Source organism: Scyliorhinus torazame, chromosome 24, assembly GCF_047496885.1.
Source record: "Scyliorhinus torazame isolate Kashiwa2021f chromosome 24, sScyTor2.1, whole genome shotgun sequence".
NCBI classification, from domain to species: Eukaryota; Metazoa; Chordata; class Chondrichthyes; order Carcharhiniformes; family Scyliorhinidae; genus Scyliorhinus; species Scyliorhinus torazame.
In genome coordinates, this window is record NC_092730.1 from 37160791 (window position 1) to 37181916 (window position 21126).

The 21126-nt window shown below is 44.4% G+C and overlaps 2 non-coding genes across 2 annotated transcripts; both read left to right on the plus strand.

The window, feature by feature from the left end:
* The first annotated feature begins 2809 nt into the window (after nucleotides 1-2809).
* Nucleotides 2810-2892, plus strand: trnal-cag (transfer RNA leucine (anticodon CAG)). The gene has a single exon. It is a non-coding gene; the product is annotated as a tRNA-Leu (tRNA).
* Nucleotides 2893-9412: 6520 nt separating this feature from the next.
* On the plus strand, nucleotides 9413-9485 carry trnak-cuu (transfer RNA lysine (anticodon CUU)). Its single transcript has one exon. It is a non-coding gene; the product is annotated as a tRNA-Lys (tRNA).
* Nucleotides 9486-21126: the final 11641 nt, after the last annotated feature.

Here is a 21126-nt window from a genome sequence, read left to right on the forward strand (position 1 = left end):
ACCGTGCTCCGCAAACAGTTGGTTCAATCTCACTGCTCGTGGCTGAGACCAGAACTACTGGGCAGTTAAAAACAAGGATGTCGCTCTTTTCGGACGGAGATGAGGAAATTTCTCCCTCTCAGAGAGTTGTGCGACTTTGGAACTCTGCCTCAGAAGGCCGCGGAAGCGGGACATTGATTATTTTTAAGGCGGAGATGGGGAAATTCTTGTTCAGCAAATAAATCAAAGGTTTATCGGGGTTGCATACAACCATTGCATTCAGCCAGTTACCTGGGTGCACAAGCGTGCGGTTTTTTATTTGATATATCAGTTCCACACCATAGTGAAACGGTCTTAAAATGTCGTTTTCATTTCTTCACGTGTTCTCCACTGATATATTCGCTGCAATAACTTCTCTGGGCACAAAGCACGGTAGCACGAGTAGCTCGCACTGTGGCTTCACAGTGCCAGGGTACCAGGTTCGATTCACTCTCTGTGCGGAGTCTGCACTTTCTGCCCGTGTCTGCGTGGGTTTCCTCCGGGTGCTCCGGATTCCTCCCACAGTGCAAAGACGTGCATTAGGTGGATTGGATAAATTGCCCTTAGTGCCCATACGGGACCAGTCTTTATAAATAGAAGCGTCATCCCGGCCCTGGGTCACTGCCCGTCTGGAGTTTGCTCATTCTTCCCATGTCTGCGTGGGATTCACCCCCACAACCCAAAGATGTGCAAGGTATGTGGGTTGGCCACGCTAAATTGGCCCTTAATTGGGAAAAAAATAATTGGGTACTCTAAATTTACACAGAAATAAATAAATAGAAACGTCGAGCACAAAGGCAAGGCCGCTATGGAGATTCTTCATAAAATCCTGCAACAGAAATAGACAATGTTGGATAACTCGGCTGGTCTGGCAGCATCTGTGGAGAGAGAAACAGAGTTACAGTTTCCAGTCCAGTCTGACCCTGCTTCCCATTCTCTGTTTCCCGCTCCACAGATGCTGCCAGGTCTGCTGAGATTTTCCAGCTCTGGGCGACTGACCGGAATGGCCGCACCCTGTGCTGGAACCATTCTATCATTCTATAATTCTAGTAAGAAGTCTTACAACACCAGGTTAAAGTCCAACAGGTTTGTTTCGATTTCACTAGCTTTCGGAGAGCTGCTCCTTCCTCAGGTGAATGAAGAGGTATGGTCCACAAACATATATATAGACAGATTCAAAGATGCCCGACAATGCTTGGAATGCGAGCATTAGCAGGTGATTAAACCTTTACAGATCCAGAGATGGGGTAACCCCATGGTAAAGAGGTGTGAATTGTGTCAAGCCATCATCTATAATTCTAAACTGTCCTCATAATTGAAACCTTCTATGCCTGTATCATTCTGATGTGGACATGCCGGCTTTGGACTGAGGTTAAAGAGGTGTGAATTGTGTCAAGCCAGGACAGTTGGTAGGATTTCACAGGCCAGATGGTGGGGAATGAATGTAATGCGACATGAATCCCAGGTCCTGGTTGAGGCTGCACTCATGTGTGCGGAACTTGGCTATAAGCTTCTGCTCAGCGATTCTGCGTTGTTGCGCGTCCTGAAGGCTGCCTTGGAGAACGCTTACCCGGAGATCAGAGGCTGAATGCCCTTGACTGCTGAAGTGTTCCCGACTGGAAGGGAACATTCCTGCCTGGTGATTGTCGCACGATGTCCGTTCATTCGTTGTCGCAGCGTCTGCATGGTCTCGCCAATGTATCACGCTTCGGGACACCGTTTCCTGCAGCGTATGAGGTAGACATCATTGGCCGAGTCGCACGAGTATGTACCGCGTACCTGGTGGGTGGTGTTCTCATGTGTAATGGTGGTATCCATGTCGATGATCTGACACGTCTTGCAGAGATTGCCATGTCAGGGTTGCGTGGTGTCGTGGTCACTGTTCTGAAGGCTGGGTAGTTTGCTGCAAACAATGGTTTGTTTGAGGTTGTGCGGTTGTTTGAAGGCAAGTAGTGGAGGTGTGGGGATGACCTTGGCAAGATGTTCATCTTCATCGATGATGTGTTGAAGGCTGTGAAGAAGATGTCGTAGTTTCTCCGCTCCGGGAAAGTACTGGACGACGAAGGGTATTCTGTCGGTTGTGTCCCATGTTTGTCTTCTGAGGAGGTCAGTGCGTTTTTTTGCTGTGGCGCGTTGGAACTGTCGATCGATGAGTCGAGCGCCATATCCCGTTCATACGAAGGCATCTTTCAACGTCTGTAGATGTCTGTTACGCTCCTCCTCGTCTGAGCAGATCCTGTGTATACGGAGAGCTTGTCCATCGGGGATGGCTTCTTTAATGTGTTTAGGGTGGAAGCTGGAGAAGTGTAAGGTTATCCGTGGGTTTGCGGTAAAGCGAAGTGCTGAGGTGACCGCCCTTGATGGAGACGAGTGTGTCCAAGAATGCAACTGATTTTGGAGAGTAGTCCATGGTGAGCCTGATGGTTGGATGGAACTTATGGATGTCATCGTGCAGTCGTTTCAGTGATTCTTCGCCGTGGGTCCAAAGGAAAAAGTTGCCAGAATGCAACTCTCCAATTGGATACTTCACGTCCTCAGATCGTAGACTTTCAATACCATCGTCTGAGGAACAGGTAGAGCGGTATATCGGACCTTGCTGATTAGAGCAAACTGATCAATGCAGCAATGAGAAGCTCCTTAACCACCAGCGGTTTGGACAAGGATGGCACTCAGATACAGGACTCTGGCTGGGGTTCAAAAGTAGGGAAAGCATGTCTTGTTTGAAATGTAATAAAGATGAAGACAGACTTTAAGTCGATTTGTGCACGGATCTTAGTTTGTGCGTCAAGGCATCAGGATGGCCGAGCGGTCTAAGGCGCTGCGTTCAGGTCGCAGTCTCTTCTGGAGGCGTGGGTTCGAATCCCACTCCTGATATTGTCTTTTCCTCCACGAGGTTAAATTTCTCCAGCAAAATTTTCAAACTCAGGAAGATCCAATACCTCCCTTTCAATGGAAAAGCGTTGGTCTCAGGACATGAGATTCCAGCTTAAATATGCACAGCAAGACCCCACCAGCAGGACCCCACCGGCAGAAGCCCAGCTCATGACTCGACAATCTGCTTCGGTGAGTCTGGTTGAGGAATTCATATTGATCCAAACAGAAGGGTAAAATTCGTCTTCTCTTGTAAATAGTCTGGCTGGTTGGATTGTTCACATCCGTCCAAGAGGGGACGTTGGGAACTCTGCTTCTATTGTGATTCCTTGCTCGATAAAGCTTCATTTCCTTATTGGCCCCCCGTGAGTTATTACTGGATATCGCTATATATCTATATTGCCCCTCTGTGGGGTACTACTGGATAATGCTTCCCGTGCAGTTTTGACTAAGGGTCACCTGGACACGAAACGTCAGCTCATTTCTCTCCCTCCAGATGCTGTCAGATCTGCTGAGACTTTAAAGCATTTTCTCTGTGGTTCCCGATATGTTCATTACAATGTTGTAATGTGTCATGCTGTCTCTTTCATTCTTGGGACTAATGTCGGGATGAGACTGCAAGAAAGTTTCTGATAGCTATTTGCTGCAAAGCAAACAGGAACGCGTGTTATGTTTACTTTTGTTGTGAGGGAGAATGCAAATAGCAGAGAATACCCTCGATTCCTCGACCTCGGGCTAATAGCCCTGCACGCTTCCGCTGCGCACTCTGCTCCTTAAACCAGGAGCTACAACATTACTGCCCTGCGGTAACCACACAATTATTCACTTCCGCATTTTTTTCTTTCAACAAGAACACACGTTTGAGCACACTGATTCTGGTCAGCATAGTTCAGATAATTGACTTTCGTGCGGAATGGTTGTTCTGTGGAAGGTGATGTGATTTCTTCTGTGACGTTGTTCTGATGGGAAAGTGGGGAGTGACTGGAATCACCTTTATAAAATGAAGTTCGGGGCGGCAGTTTCATCTCTCTGGGAACATTGATCACGCTGTTACAGACTTCCTCAAACTTTGCCTCAAGTCCGACCACAAAAATAAAGAGCACCGAGCAGAGTGGCGCAGCGGAAGCCTGCTGGGCCCATAACCCAGAGGTCGATGGATCGAAACCATCCTCTGCTATTCATATTCCCAATCCCACCAAACGGAAGAAAGTTGCTATTTGCCAGCAGCACATCTGCCTTTTTCTTTATTGGTACCAAAGTTTTGCTTTCAGCCTTATCCACTCTTTGACACCTGTTCTTCAGCTAGCCACAGTACAGTCGAGGTGACTAAGTTGACTTCTCCCTGAACACTCTTCTGCCGCCTCTACTGGATGAACGTTCACCTGATTGGACACTGGAGGGGTTCTTCGGCTACTTGTCTGTGAGAGCAGCACCGGAAGCAGCTGTGGAGAGAGATTGCAGTTGCCAGAATGCAACTCTCCAATTAGACACTTCACGTCGCTCAGATCTTAGACTTTCAATACCTTCGTCTGAGGAACAGGTAGAGCGGGATATTGGACCTTGCTGATTAGAGCAAACTGATCAATGCCGGGTGGTTTAAGCTGCTGCGTTTAGATCGAAGTCTCCACTTGAGGCGTGGGTTCGACTCCCATTCCTAATATTGACTTTTTCTCCATGAGGTTAAATTCCTCCAGCAAGATTTTCAACATCAGGAAGATCCAATACCTCCCTTTGAGTGGAAAAGCGTTGGTCTCAGGACATGAGATTCCTGTTTAAATACACACAGCAAGACCACACAGGCAAATGCGCAGTTAATGCCTCGATAATCTGCTTCAGTGACTCTGGTTGAGGAATTAATATTGAGCACAGGACTCCGGGTAAAATTCGTCTTATCTTCTTGTAAATAGTCTGGCTGGTTAGAGTGTTCACATCCGTCCGAGAGGGGAAGTTGGAAACTCGGTTTCTATTGTGATTTCCTGCTGGATAAAACTTTATTTCCTTATTGGCCCCCTGTGAGGTATTACTGGATAACGTTATTTCTCTATATTGCCCCTCTGTTGGGTACTATTGGATAACGTTTCCAGTCCAGCTTTGACAAACAGTTACCTGGACTTTAAAGCATTTTCTCTGTGGTTCCCTATGTGTGAGCTTTACAATGTTGTAATGTGTCATGCTATCTCCTTCATTCTTGGACAAATGTCGGGATGAGACTGCAAGAATGTTTCTGATAGGTATTTGCTGCAAAGCAAACAGGAACGTGCGTTATGTTTTCTTTTTGTGTCAGGGAGAATGTAAATAGCAGAGAATAGCCACGATTCCCTGACGTCGGGCTAATGGCCCAACACGCTTCCGCTGCGGCACTCTGCTCCTTAAACCAGGAGCTACAACATTACTGCCCTGCGGTAGCCACACAGCTATTCACTTCCTCATTTTTTCTTTCAACTAGAACACACGTTTGAGCACAGTAATTCTGGTCAGCAAATTTCAGATAATTTACTTGCGTTCTGAATGTTGTTCTGTGAAGGTAATGTGATTTCTTGTGTGACGTTGTTCTGATGATAAAGTGGGGAGTGACTGGAATCATCTTCATAGAATGAAGTTCGGGGCGGCAGTTTCACCTCTCTGGGAACATTGATCACGCTGTTAGAGATTTCTTCAAACTTTGCCTCAAGTCCGACCCCGGACAGGGTCAAGCACGAGCAGCGTGGAGCAGCGGCCCATAACCCAGAGGTCGATGGATCCAAACCATCTTCTGCTATTCATATTCTCACTCACACCAAACGGAAACAAGTCGCTATTTGTCAGCAGCACATCTACCTTTTTCTTTATTAGTATCAACGTTTTACTTACAGTCTGATCCGCACTTTGACACCTGTTCTTCAGCTACCCACAGTATAGTCGAAGTGACAAAGTTGACTTCTCCCAGAACACTCTTCTGGCACCTCTCCTGGATGAACGTTTTCCTGTTTGGACACAGGAGGGATTCTTCGGCTACTTCTCTGTGAAAGCAGCACCGGGAGCAGCTGTGGAGAGAGATTGCAGTCGCCAGGATGCAACTCTCCAATTGGATACTTCACGTCGCTCAGATCTTAGGCTCTCAATTTCTTCGAGTGAGGAACAGGTAGAGCGGGAATTCGTCCCTGGTTGATTGGAGCAAACTGATCAATGCAGCAATGGGGAGCTCCTTAACCCTCAGCGGCCTGGACAAGGATGACACTCAGATACAGGACTCTGGCTGGTGTTCAAAAGTAGGGTAAGCATATCTTGTTTGAAATGGAATGATGATGAAGATAGAATTTGAGTCGATTTGTGCACGGATCTTAGTTTCGGCGACAACGCATCAGGGTGACCGAGCGGTCAAAGGTTCAGGTCGCAGTCTCTTTTTGAAGCGTGGGTGCGAATCCCACTCCTGACATTGACCTTTCCCCCACGAGGTTAAATTTCTCCAGCGAGATTTTCAACCTCACGAATGTCCAATACCTTCCTTTCAATGGAAAAGCGTTGGTCTCAGGACATGAGATTCCTGCTTAAATACGCACAGCAAGACCACACAGGCAAAAGCGCAGTTAATGACTCGATAATCTGCTTCAGTGACTTTGGTTGAGGAATTAATATTGATCCCTGGACTCCGAGTAAAATTCGCCTTCTCTTGTAAATAGTCCGGCAGGTTCGATTGTTCACATCCGTCCGAGAGGGGAAGATGGGAACTTGGTTTCTATTGTGATTTGTTGCTCGATAAAGCTTTATTTCCTTATATGCCCCCTGTGAGATATTACTGGATATCGTTATATACCTATATTGCCCCTTTGTGGGTTACTACTGGATATCGTATCCGGTCCAGCTTTGACAAAGTGTCATCTGGACTCGAAACGTTAACTCTTTTCTCTCCCTACAGATCTGGTCAGACCTGCTGAGACTTTAAAGCATTTTCTCTGTGGTTCCGTCTGTGTGAGCTTTACAATGTTGTAATGTGTCACGCTGTCTGCTTCATTCCTGGGTTTAATGTCGGGATGAGACTGCAAGAAAGTTTCTGATAGCTATTTGCTGCAAAGCAAACAGGAACGTGCGTTATTTTTACTTTTCGTGTCAGGGAGGATGTAAATAGCAGAGAATAGCCTCGATTCTTAGACCTCGGGCTAATGACCCAACACGCTTCCGCTACGGCACTCTGCTCCTTAAACCAGGAGCTACAACATTACTGCCCTGCGGTAGCCACACTATTCACTTCCTCATTTTTTCTTTCAACAAGAACACACGTTTGAGCACACTGATTCTGGTCAGCATAGTTGAGATCATTTACTTTCGTGCTGAATGGTTGTTTGTGAAGGTGATTTGATTTCTTCTGGGACGTTGTTCTGATGGGAAAGTGGGGAGTGACTGGAATCACCTTCATAAAATGAAGTTCGGGGCGGCAGTTTCACCTCTCCGGGAACATTGATCACTCTGTTGCTGATTTCTTCAAACTTTGCCTGTATTTATAGAACGAATACACAAGCAATGAAGAGGGAGAATGTATTAAATCAGAGATTGGATATTCTTGTAACCAATACGGTTGTAATGGGAATCCTTCATTTTCCGATAAATCGGGATGAGCTGGATCGCTCAGTCAGAAATCAGATATCTGGGGGTTTAAATGTGATTACTACAGTAATAATATTTAACCATGTTAATGTTATTTTGCTCCAATTGAAACCTGTCACGAATACCTCGTTACCTTGTTGCGCAACTTGCTTTCAGCCAGGAGATGGCAGCAGTGCGCAATAGTTTGGGTCTCCTGATTGTGTCCACAGATCTCGATAGGTATGGAGCTGCTGCTTCCCGGGGAGCTGCCAAGCAAGAGGCACAGATACTGACCAACTGCACCCGCTCCAAATAGATTCCCCAAATTACTGAACAAAACAAAAACAAGCAGAAATCATATTTTAAGAAACTATGACAGTGACTCTGAAAACAATACACCATCACCTCTGAAAGAATCGATTTGCTGGAACTAATTAAAGATGAACCGTTTCAATATCAGCCGTAATTCCTTACCAGTTCTCAGACAGGCGCTGACTGGTTAGAAGTTTGCTTCACTTTTCAAGGTCCGGCTCAATAAAATCAATCACAGGCCCATGATCTGCTTTCCTCCTGTTCTCAGACACATCCACTTTCTACAAGGGCGCACTAACTGGTTTTCAGAGTAAGAGTCAGACTGCAGTCACCTCGTTCTCTCTCGATCCCTTTATCTCAGAGCCACCTCACAACCAGGAATGGAACTTCTCACAGAGCCAAGAATGGAATAGTGTGTCGATTCTTCCACTGATTCAGGACCGCCCATCGCCAGGATGTATTCGTCCAAAAGAGTTGGGGTGAGATGGGGCTGAGTTTCACTGTATCCAATCAGTCCCCGGAGAAGCACAAAAACAGTGAGTGAGGGAGAGAGAAAGAAACAAAGAAACAGATAGAGAGATAAAACATGTTCCATTTCTACCACGATCTTTTTACCCAGAAATACATTCAGCTGAATGAAACCGAACCACGTTTCCATTCGCTGCCGTTGCTGCTTCTCCTTCCAAACGTTGCAGGAAACGTTATTATTTATTGATTGTTGTTTTGAGTGCGAGCTTCTTTCTTTGTCGTTCAGTTTCCAAAACAAATGCTGACCGATTCTGATATAGGTTCAAATCGTTCATTTACAAACATTCCGATTCAGTGGCTTGCGCGGGGAGTTCAGCAAACACTTCGAATCACAGTCGCTGCGAGCAAGGCTCGAACCAGCGCGGGGAAACCACATTGATTTCAAGTACAACGCCTTAACCACTCTGCCATCGCAGCTGTGTCTAGAGTGCCATTCACTAGTAATTTGGTCGATAGAATACATTCTAAAACCAGCCTGGAATCACTCCAGGAAGTTATTGCATTCAAACGATCAACGGGGCCCCGGTGTTTATGTGAGGAGGGGTTGAATCTTCGTGGAAAATGACCATTGGATTTGGAGAGAGGCCTTGAGAGACTCGAAAACCTCAGCTCACTAAACGCACAATTACACCGATTAAATAGATTGTGGAACAACATCAGTTACATTGGAAATATATTAGAAATTCAAATGGAACAGGACCACACTTTACAGTCTGGAGGAAAATTTAAATGATGAAATCTAGAAATTACAGCACAGAAGGAGACCTGTGCAGGCCGAACGGTCACCTGATGACGCAACAAAAATGGTCACGTGTCGGGATTCCGGCAGTTCCCCGGATCGCGGTCAGAGCACAAGCCAGGAGGAGCTGCTCAATTATTAAGTCAGTGATTTTTTATTACATGTCATTGGTCGCCAGTCATTGAGAGACCAGCATTTCTACATGGTGCCAGGAGTGGGCAGTATGGCAGAAGGACTTCACCGCAACAACATGCTTGTATCACAGAATCGTAGAATATCCAGCTCAGAAGTAGGCCATTCGGCCCAACAAGTCAGCACTGGCCCTCCGAATGAGCACCGCAGCAACTCTCTTCAAGAAGAGGTTTAATAAATAGCGCCTCAGCAGCCCGGCTAGCTCAGTCGGTAGAGCATGGGACTCTTAATCCCAGGGTCGTGGGTTCGAGCCCCACGTTGGGCGCTTTCTTGTTATTATCTGAAAATGTTGACGCTGAATGAACTGTCTTCATAACAGGGACATAACCTTGACTGGGAATCCAGAGGTCCAAACGAACCTCGTGACAAAATTTAATAAATATGGAATTAAAATTGCTTCTCAGTAACGGTTCTGCTTCCGACGGATCTTACTTCCACAACTGGGAACACATTACACAACAGATAATGATTTGACACAACTCCAGTGAAGATCTGTCACCGGCAGTGTCACGGTTCCATGGCAGAGAGCACGGTTACACAGCAGAGAGCTCAGTTACACAGCAAGATATAATTTTACAAACAAGGCCTCTTTGTGTGCAGCAGAAAACACATTTTCCTAAAAAAACAGTTTCTCCATCTCGGCACCTTTTCTGTGTGTGTGTCATTGTATGTGTGTCCTGATAGTCTCTTCCTGATTTTTTGTGTATCTTTCTCTGTCTGTTACAGCAGTGCTGCTGTTGTGTATTAATCTCACTTTTCCCAAACAGTAATTGTGATTGATAGATACAGAAACATTTCCAAACTGACATTCAGTACCAATGTCTGATAGAGACTGAAACCCACCCTCACATACAGTCCCAGACATTGACTCATAATGAAGGAATCCTGCTCTCACAAACTGTTGAGACTGGGGTGCAGAGTGTTCCCTCCACTCGCGAACACTACCTGTGATTTACAGATACAGAACACATCTCAGTCAGGTGAGTAGCAGAGTTTGATGGGTACGACATGTATTCCACAATCACCGCGCCAGATAATCAGATGCAGACGACATGCGGCGTCTGTGTTGGTTTAACAAGGGTTTTACCCAAGAACAGGAACAGATTTACACAATATCAGGGTATAAGACGTAGGAGCAGAAGTAGGCCATTCAGCCCATCGAATATGCTCCGTATTTCAATGAGATCATGCTTGATCTGATGTATGACGTGTTATGGCCTTATATGGTGGCACGTTATCACAGTGATTACCTCACAGCGCCCGCGATCCGGGTTTAATTCCAGCCTTTGGTCACTGACTGTGTGGAGTTTGCACTTTCTCTCCGTGTCTGTGTGGGTTCCCTCCGGGTGCTCCGATTTCCTCACACAGTCCAAATGTGTGCGGGGTTAGGTGGACTGTCCATGTTAAATTGACCCTTAGTGTTCAGAAAGTTGGGTGGTGTTACAGGGATGTGATGGGGACACAGAGGCTCTTTCAGAATATCGTTGCAGAGTCCATTGGCAGAATGGCCTCCTTTTACATTTTAATGATCTCATGATAATGCTCATGTCCACTTTCCCGGCATTTTATCTCTAGATTTCATGATGAACCTTTAAAACCAGCAATCCCACCAAGCCTCAGGTAGCGGTAACTCCTCAATGGTCGTTAATTTCCCGGCTGTCAGTCATTTGGCCAGTCTTGAGTGAAGTCACATCCTGGAAATGTCACACATTGATCCAGTTCTAAAATAAATTAAGTCGCTCAAGTCCCTGATGACCATAGGCCCTTTGAGTGTAAGATCTGACTGGTGGTGATTTAACCTGAGGATCACCATACTTCAGGCGAGGAGCAATAATAATAATACTAATAATCTCTTATTGTCACAAGTTGGCTTCAATCAAGTTACTGTGAAAAGCCCGGAGTTGCCACATTCCGGCGCCGGTTCGGGGAGGCTGGAACGGGAATTGTGAGATGGCGGGGTTTTCATGTTTCAGGTCTAGTATAACCGTGTGATCTCAATCTAATTAATTTGGTTTTCCTTCTGCTAATCTTGTCTCACAGTGAGGCAAACCTCACTGATTTGATAGACGAGTGATCGTTCTTCAGTCTTGTCATTGTCGGTCCCGCTGAATATGGAGGCATATCCTGTGTGGCAGGATTTAGCTCCAACTCAAGCTATAAGTTTGTGGATGATACCACTGCGGTAGGTCGTATCGCAAACAATGACGAATCAGATACAGAAGGTAGATCAATCACATAGTTGCATAGTGCGCTGTCATGTGAGTGTACTTTTAAGACATGTAAGTTTAAGCAATGTACATTTAAGAAAACAGTGATGTCAGAGAGTGGGTGGAGCTGGACTTTAGGTCAGCCATTTTGCAGATTTTTACTTTCAGTTTAAAAAGCAGCTTGTGTGTGTCTGTGTGTTTCCAGAGAGCTGCAAGTTTGAAAAGAGATTGGGAGTGTCTTCGTTTGCAGGGTGCTGGATCTCTGACATAAAAGACCATCTCTGGATCATTTGGGTGATTTAAACTGATAATTGTAAAGCCTTCAACCTGATGTGATTCTGTTTAAAGGTGTTAAGTCTCTTGGAAGTTTGAAGGAACATTTTAAGTAATTGTTTCTGTTGCAATATTTTCTGAGTTATCTTTGAAGTAAGGGGCGTTAAGAGATCCAATGTTTATTTAAGATGTTAAGTTGAGTTCATGGAATAAACAGTGCTTTGTGTTTAAAAGCCCACGAGTCCATAATTGTATAATAATAATACACCTAGGGGAAAAGCCGTGTGCTAGGAAAAGCAACAAATACATTAAAGGGAGAGGTTGGTTGAACTCCATGATACATTTTGGGGTTCTGAAAACGCCTCACCCATAGAAATTGGGGGCTCATCCGGGATAAAAGTCTATCTATTGGATTGGCTTTTGTGAACTTAAAGACAGTGAAGGATTGTTCCTTTTCCGGTGTGGTATTTTAGTTTACGTGGGGAGAGTGTTGTGAACAATGGCTCTTTCAGAGGCTCAGAAGTTTTTGGGGGTGGAGAATGTCACACGAAGTACTTTGCGGGCAGAAACGAAAAGCAGACTGTTAGATTTGGCAAGAACATTGCAGTTAACCTCACCTGACAAAATGCGAAAAGATGAAGTAATTATGGCGGTGGTTAAGCATTTAAATTTGCATGCGATAGAGTTTGATTCATTGGAAATGGCAAAAATTCAGTTGCAAATTAAACAAATGGAACATGAGAAAGAATGAAAGAGGCTTGAATACGAGAGGGAGAGAGAGGAAAAAGAAAGAGAAAGAGAGAGAGAGAGGATAAAGAAAAGGAGAGAGCAGAAAGGCGAAAAGAAAGAATAGTCCTAGCAGAACGAAAAGAAAAAGAAATGGAAATACAGAGGAGGGAAAAAGATAAAGAGAGCGAGTTTGAACTTCAGAAAATGGCCATGAAACATGACAATCAGTTAACATTGGCAGACGTAAAGGGAAACGTACAGCTGGATGATAGTGATGAGGATAGTGTGAAAGCGCGTCATAGTCGAAGGCTTGGTGGGAAACTATTTAAATATGTCCAAGCACTGCCACGGTTTGACGAGAAGGAAGTGGAAGCCTTTTTCATTTCATTTCAGAAGGTAGCTAAACAAATGAAATGGCCACAGGACATGTGGGCGTTACTGATTCAAACAAAGCTGGTAGGTAGAGCTAGTGAAGTGTTTGCATCACGACCGGAGGTGGAATCTGGAACGTATGAGCAGGTGAAGAAACCCATCTTAAGTGCATCTTAGCGAGTGCCTGAAGCTTACAGACAAAGGTTTAGAAATTTAAGGAAAGAATTTGGTCAAACATACATGGAGTTTGAAAGGCTGAAACAGAGTAATTTTGATAGGTGGATAAGGGCTTTGAAAATAGACCAAATGTATTACGTTCTCAGAAAATTATACTTTTGGAGGAGTTTAAAAATTCAATTCCTGATGTAGTGAGAACTCATGTGGAAGAACAGAAGGTTAGAGCTGCGAAAGTAGTATCAGAAATGGCAGATGATTATGAATACGTTCATAAATCAAAGATTGTTTTCCGACATCAGTTTCAGCCGATGAGGGATAGAAACTGGGGACATGAGAAATACTCAAGTGGTAAAGGTAAAGGTGATATGATGGGAGACAATAAAGGGAGTGTACCTCTGATTAAAAAATAAATCCAGGAGTGTGGAAAAGAAATGAAAAGTTTCAAATGTTTTCACTGTAATAAACAAGGTCATTAAAGTCACAGTGTTGGTGGTTGAAGACAAGCACTGAGAAGGGTGATGTGGTAAAACAGGATAAGACGGTGGGGTTTGTAAGAGTGGTAAAGGAAATCCCAAGGGACGCGAAGGAGGTGCAAACAATTGTACAGCCTGTTCAAGAAGTAATTGTTAAGAAGGTGCCAGATGTATTTAAAGAATTTACTTGTGTGGGTAGAATTTACTTATGTGTATCAAGAGGAGCAGGTGAAGAAGTCACAATGTTTTGAGATACAGTGGCTAGTCAATCTTTAATGGTAAAAATGAGGAATTATGTAGTTTGGGAAGAATGTTGCCAGAAAAGGTGGTGATATGTGGAATTCAGGGTGAGAGGAGTCGCGTTCCATTGTATAAGGTGAAGTTGGAAAGTCCAGTGAAGAATGGTGAAGAGGTAGTAGGAGTAATAGATAAACTATCTTGTCCAGGAATACAGTTTATCTTGGGTAATGATATACCTGCATCGCAGGTGGGAGTGATGCCTACTGTGGTTGATAAGCCAGTGGAAAATCAGTCAACTGAAGGGTTGAAGGACGAATATCCTGGGATTCTTCCGGTTTGTGTCGTAACAAGGTCGCAAAGTTACAGGTAAAGACAAGAGGAGAAATCAAAGAGTAAAGGTGAAGTTGAAGTGCTATTATCAGCAACAATTTTTGATCAGATGGTTGAAAAAGAACAAGAACAGGTGGAGGATGAGGCGGATATTTTTAGTTCAGGAATATTTGCGGAGTTATAACAGAAAGATGTAGAAATAAAACGGATATATCAGAAAGCATATACGGAAGAGGAATCTGAGAGTATACCAGTGTGTTATTACCGTAAACATGATGGCCTGATGAGAAAATGGAGACCTGTACATATGCAGGCGGATGAAAAGTGGGCAGAAGATCATCAAGTAGAATTGCCGATAGGGTATAGAAAGGAGGTGTTGCGAGTTGCACATGAGGTACCAGTGGGAGGTCATTTGGAAATAAGGAAAACACAAGCTAAAATCCAAAATTGTTTTACTCGCCTGGACTACATAAAGAAGTAGTTACATTTTATAAATCATGTCGCACATGTCAAGTGATAGGGAAACCTCAAGCAATGATAAAACCAGCGCCCTTAATACCCATTCCAGCATTTAAGGAACCTTTTACAGGGGTCCTAATCGATTGTGTAGGACCGCTTTCTAAAACAAAAAGTGGGAATCAATATCTTTTGACTGTAATGGATGTGTCTACTAGGTTTCCAGCGGCCATTCCAGTACGTAATATTACAGCTAAAAGGATTGTGGAGGAGTTACTTCATTTCTTTACTAGATATGGACTACCACCAGAAATTCAATCCGATCAAGGAACTAATTTTACTTCAAAGTTATTCAAAGAAGTTATGGATAGCTTAGGAATAAAACAATTTAAATCAACTGCGTCCCATCCAGAATCGCAGGGAGCGTCAGAAAGTTTGCATCAGACATTAAAGCCAATGTTGAGGCCGTATTGTCAAGATTAACCAGAGGATTGGGATAAATGAATCCCATTCGTATTGTTTGCAATTAGGGATGCACCTAATGAGTCTACCAAATTTAGTCCTTTAGTCCGCCTAAATTGATTAAGGAAAAATTGGTGGGTGCGAAATCGGAAATTACACTATTGGATTACGTGTCAAATTTTAGGAAACGATTAAATAGAGCAGGTGAATTGGCTGGACAACATTTGAAAGTTGTACAAAATGGAATGAAATGGGTAGCGGACAAGAAATCCAAAGTTCGTAGTTTTGCCAGTGGGGATAAAGTTGTTACCAGTGGCAGGGGAGCCTTTAAAAGCTAGGTTTTGTGGACAGTATCAGATTGAAAGGAAATTAAATGAGGTGAATTAAGTGGTAAAAACACCAGATAGAAGGAAGACTCACCGAGTGTGTCATGTGAATCTGCTTAAAAGGTACTTTGAAAGGGAAGGAGAGAAAAAGGAGGTTTTAATGATTCTAACTCAAAGTGACGAACCAAATCCAGATGACTGTGAATTTGACATCCTCAAATTAAATTGGATAATGAGGATGTTCTTAAAATTTGGTATGAATTGTTAAGTTACCTTCCAGAGGAAAAACGAACTGACCAGAGAGAGTTATTGAAATCACATGGGCAAGTTTGTAGTGATAAATTGGGTAGTATTAAAGTGGCTATACATGATGTAGATGTAGGAAATGCTGTTCCTATCAAACAACATTCATATAGACTTAATCCTTTAAAATTGGCACAGGTTAACAAAGAGATTGAGAGTATGCTTAAAATGGCATAATTGAAGTGGGTAGCAGCCAATGGAGCTCACCCATAGTGATGGTACCTAAACCAGACGGTACCCAACGGTTGTATGTGGACTATAGAAAGGTGAATGCAGTTACGAGAACTGACTCTTACCCTATCCCACGTTTGAATGATTGCATTGAGAAAGTAGGAAAATCTGCTTTTATTTCCAACTTCCAGATATGGAAAGAACATTTAAAGCATCGTATGGAGTTCTTCGATCGACTTCAGGTGGCGGGGTTGGTAATGAAACTAGCCGAAAGTGAATTTGCAGGAGCCCGAATCACTTTCCTTGAGGAGTTTCTGATATCCTCAAGAGGAAGGGAAATAATGCGATTTCTTAGAATGAGTGGATTTAATCGAACTTTAGTGCAAACGTTTTGTGGCGTGATTACTCCACTGATGGAATTGCTGAAGAAACGTAAAAATATTCAATGGACAGCGTACTTTCAACAGGCATTTGACTGCCTGAAAGCTGTGATCACCAATGTCCCTGTATTGGAGAATTGCAAGGGACTCTGTGGTCAGATTGAACTAAAGTATCTGATTCTAAAGAGAAATGCAGAGTAGTAGAGGAATGGATGGATCATTATCACAGAATTTACAGAGCAGAAGGAGGCCATTCAGCCCATCGAGTCTGCACCGGTTCTTGGAAAGAGCACCCTACCCAAGGTCAACACCGCCACCCTATCCCCATAACCCAGTAACCCAGTAACCTCACGGGCAATTTTGGACACTAAGGACAATTTATCATGGCCATTCCACCTAACCCGCACATCTTTGGACTGTGGGAGGAAACCAGAGCACCCGGAGAAAACCCACGCAGACACGGGGAGGATGTGCAGACTCCGCACAGACAGTGACTCAAGCCAGAATCGAACCTGGGACCCTGGAGCTGTGAAGCAATTGTGCTATCCACAAGGCTACCGTGCTGCCCCCGTGCAGAGATCTCGTGCAGAGATTTTGTTCAAAGAGACTGTCAATCGAGAAGGATTTCGGTTGGAGGAAGAATAACAAAGAAAAAATGGACTATATTATTATACCTGTTTGCATGTGTTGTTTTTTTTAAACGAAAGTGTATATTTACTGTGTATATTTCTTAGTGAATGGTGCAAAAGTGAAAAATGAAACCATCTTGAAATTGAAGTTTTTTTTTCTTGGGTGGAGGTGTCATGTAAGAGTACCTTTAAGACATGGATGTTTGAGCAATGTACCTTTAAGAAAACAGTGATGCCAGAGAGTGGGTGGAGCTGGGCTTTAGGTCAGCCATTTTTCAGGTTTTTACTTTCAGTTTAAAAAGCACCTTGTGTGTGTCTGTGTGTTTCCAGGGAGCTGCAAGTTTGAAAAGAGCTTGGGAGTGTCTGTGTTAGCAGGGAGCTGGATCTCTGACATAAAAGACCATCTTTGGATCATTTGGGTGATTTAAACTGATGATTGTAAAGCCTTTAACCTGATGTGATTCTGTTTCAAGGTGTTAAGTCTCTTGGAAGTTTGAAGGAACAGTTTAAGGAATTATTTACTGTTGCAATATTTTCTGAGTTATCTTTGAAGTAAGCTGCGGTAAGAGATCCAATGTTTATTTAAGATGTTCAGTTGAGTTCATGGAATAAACAATGTTTTGTGTTTAAAAACCCACGTGTCCATAATTGTAATCCCACACCTAGGGAAAAAGCCATGTGCTAGCAAAAGCAACAAATCCATTAAAGGGAGAGATCGGTAGAACTTTCTGATACATTTTGGGGTTCGGAAAACGCCTCGTCCATAACAGTACCTAAAACAGCCTCTCTCTAAATATCGGAAAGACCAAGGAACTGATCATCGACGCCATGAAGCGTTGCACAACACACACACCCGTCTGCATCAATGGCTGCGAAGTGGAGATGGTCGATAGCTTTACAACTCTGGGGGTCGCCATCACCAACAGTCTGTCCTGGTCCACTCACGTTGATGCAACAAGCTAGTAGGCCAACATCGTTTCTACCTCCGAAGGAAGGACAAGAAATTCGTCATGTCTGCTTCGACTCTCACAAACTTCTACAGATGCGCCATAGAGAGCATCCTATCGGGCTGCATCACAGCTTGGTATGGCAACTGCTCGGTCCAACTTCGCAAGAAACTGCAATGTGGTGAACTCAGCCCAACCCATCACACAAGCATGTCACACGCACAGTGATTCTGCCTACAACTCCCGCTGCCTCAGGACAGCAGACAACATTATCAGAAACCCTCCCACCCAGGTTTTGACTTTTTACAGACTATTTCATCAGGCAGAAGGCACTGAAGTCTGAAGACTCGCACATCCAGACATAGGAACAGCTTCTTCCCCACAGCTACTAGACTCCTCAACAACTCTCCCTCATACTGATCTGTTCCCTGTAAGAACACTATTCACGACGCCCTATGCTGCTCTTGCTCATGGATTTACTTTGTTTGTCCACTTGTTCCGCACTGTGACCAATCACTGTTTGTCGATGTACCATTTGGCAATGCACTGTGTCGATTATTCTTTTTTTGCCCACTCTGTATGTAATGTGTATGTGCCTTGGTAGCAGAAAAATACTTTTCACTGTACTTCAGTACATGTGACAGTAAGTCAAATCAAAGTGGTTCCTCTCTCCCTACCCGATCAATTCATCTCAATCATAACAAGACTGAATTTTGAATTCTCGTTTTTCCAACACAGCTCGATGCAATCCGGCCTCACAACCTGGAATGGAGTTGCACGTCAGTGATTGCAGATCCATCATCGGAAAATGAGTCCCACTTCCGAGAAAACAGCGTATGAAAAATCGACGAGGATGGGATTCGAACGCCGTGACAGAGCGCAATGGACTAGCAGTACATCGCCTTCACCACTCGGCCACCTCAACCGACAAGTGCATGCGTCGAAACGTCTTAATTCGTTTTGCATCCATGAACTGATGGAAAATATCCGCCCAGAGTCCAAAGATGTGCAGGTTAGGTGGATTGGCCATGATAAATTGCTCTTAGTGTCCAAAATTGCCCTTAGTGTTGGGTGGGGTTAGTGGGTTATGGGGATAGGGTGGGGGTGTTGACGTTGGGTAGGATGCTCTTTCCAAGAGCCGGTGCAGACTCGAAGGGCCGAATGGCCTCCTTCTGCACTGTAAATTCTATGATCTTTGACTCCAGCCCCGTGTTCAATGTTGGAAATGCAGTGTTTTTCAATAAAATGAATTCCCATCACATTCAGGGACTTTTATGAATGGACTGATGTGAAACACTTCAATATTATTTCCAAGATGTTTCCACACAGTGTGAAAGGCCCCCGCTGAAAGACTGGAATCAACCAGCATTTGACAGCAAAAACAAACGCTCCCGGCTTCACAGAGGAATCCGTCGATCATCGGAACACACATTTCACGATGGACATTTTCTGATCATTCAGTTACAGGTTTCTACTCCTGCCTGGCTTTATTCCCCAGGAAATAGGGATTATATTCTTTCAGCGAGTCGTGAAAGTATACTTGGAGCAGATTAATGATAAATTATTGTGGTACGATGAGACTATTGCTGGTTGAAAGGTAAACTTTCCAGAAAGTGCCTTCATATTGTGGTTGATCGCAAATCGGCACCACATTTAAAACAAAACACAGCTTAACTCGTCAACTTAAATTAAACTAATTAATTAATCAGTGATGGCTGGTCAGGTGATGTGCTTGAGCTGCTTGATGTGGGAGCTGGCAGATCCCATTGCGAGCTGCAGCGACCACATCTGCAGTAAGTGTTGGCTGCTCGAAGAGCTCCGGCTCAGAGTTGATGAGCTGGAGTCTGAGCTTCAAACACTGAGGCACATCCGGGAGGGGGAGACTTACCTGGACACTGTGTTTCAGGAGGCAGTCACACCTGTCAGGGTAACTAGTTTAAATCCTGCCAGTGGCCAGGGACAGCAGGGTGTGACTGCAGGTCAGGGAGTTAAAGGGAACCAGCAGTCAGGAACTCAGGAGCCTCAGCCCTTGACCCTGTCCAACAGGTATGAGGCACTTGCTCCCTGTGTGGATGGCGAACAGGGCTGCAGGAAGGATGAGTCAGCTGACCAAGGCACCATGGTTCAGCAGGCCATTCAAGGGGAGGGAGTAAATAGGCAAGTTGTAGTTGCAGGGGATTATATTATCAGGGGGATAGATAGTATCCTTTGTGAGGAGGATAAAGAGTCCCGCATGGTACGTTGCCTGGTATATCTGACCGGCTTGAAAGGATACTGAGAGGGAGGGGGAGGATCCAGTTGTTGTGGCCCATGTCGGTACCAACAACATAGGCAAGTCTAGGGAAGAGGACCTGTTTCGAGATTATAAAGAGCTAGGATTCAAATTAAAAAACAGGTCGTCAAGGGTCATAATCTCCGGATTACTGCCCGAGCCACGTGCAAATTGGCATAGGGAGGCAAGAATAAGGGAAGTTAACACGTGGCTGAAAGAGTGGTGTGGGAAAGAGGGGTTCCTTTTCATGGGACACTGGCATCAGTTTTGGGACATGGGGGACCAATACCGTTGGGATGGTCTCCACCTGAACCGAGCTGGGACCAGTGTTCTGGCGAAAAGAGTAAATAGGGTGGTCAATAGGACTTTAAACTAAAGATTGGGGGGGGAAGAGAAAGTCAGGGAACCAAGAGGTGAAGTAATCAGTGGGAAGCGTAGCTGCTTAGGAATACAAAAAAGCACGAAAAGACAAAACTCAGGAGAGGTTACGATAGTCCCCATCCCACAAAATATGACACAGTGTATGGAAAGGCTCAGTAAACTAAGGTCCACCACACTAAGAAAACAAAAAGGGACGGTCAATAGAGAATTAAAGGTGCTATATTTAAATGCGCGCAGTGTACGGAACAAGGTAGATTAGCTTGTGGCCCAGATTATGACTGGCAGGTATGACGTGGTAGGCATCACAGAGACATGGTTGCAGGGGGTTCAAGACTGGCATTTAAACATCCAGGGATTCGCAACCTATCGAAAAGACAGAGAGGTGGGCAGAGGGGGCGGGGTTGCCTTGTTAATTAGGAATGAAATTAAATCAATAGCACTAAACGACATAGGGTCAGATAATGTGGAGTCTGTGTGGGTAGAGTTGAGGAACCACAAAGGCATAAAAACATAATGGGAGGTATGTACAGGCCACCAAACAGTGGTCAGGACCGGGGGTACAAAATGCACCACGAAATAGAAAGTGCATGTCAGAAAGGCAAGGTCACAGTGATCATGGGGGTCTTCAATATGCAGGTGGACTGGGTAAATAATGCTGTCAGTGGACCCAAGGAAAGGGAATTCATTGAATGTTTACAGGAGGGCTTTTTGCAACAGCTTGTGATGGAGCCCACGTGGGAACAGGCCATACTGGACTGAGTGTTATGTAATGAGCCAG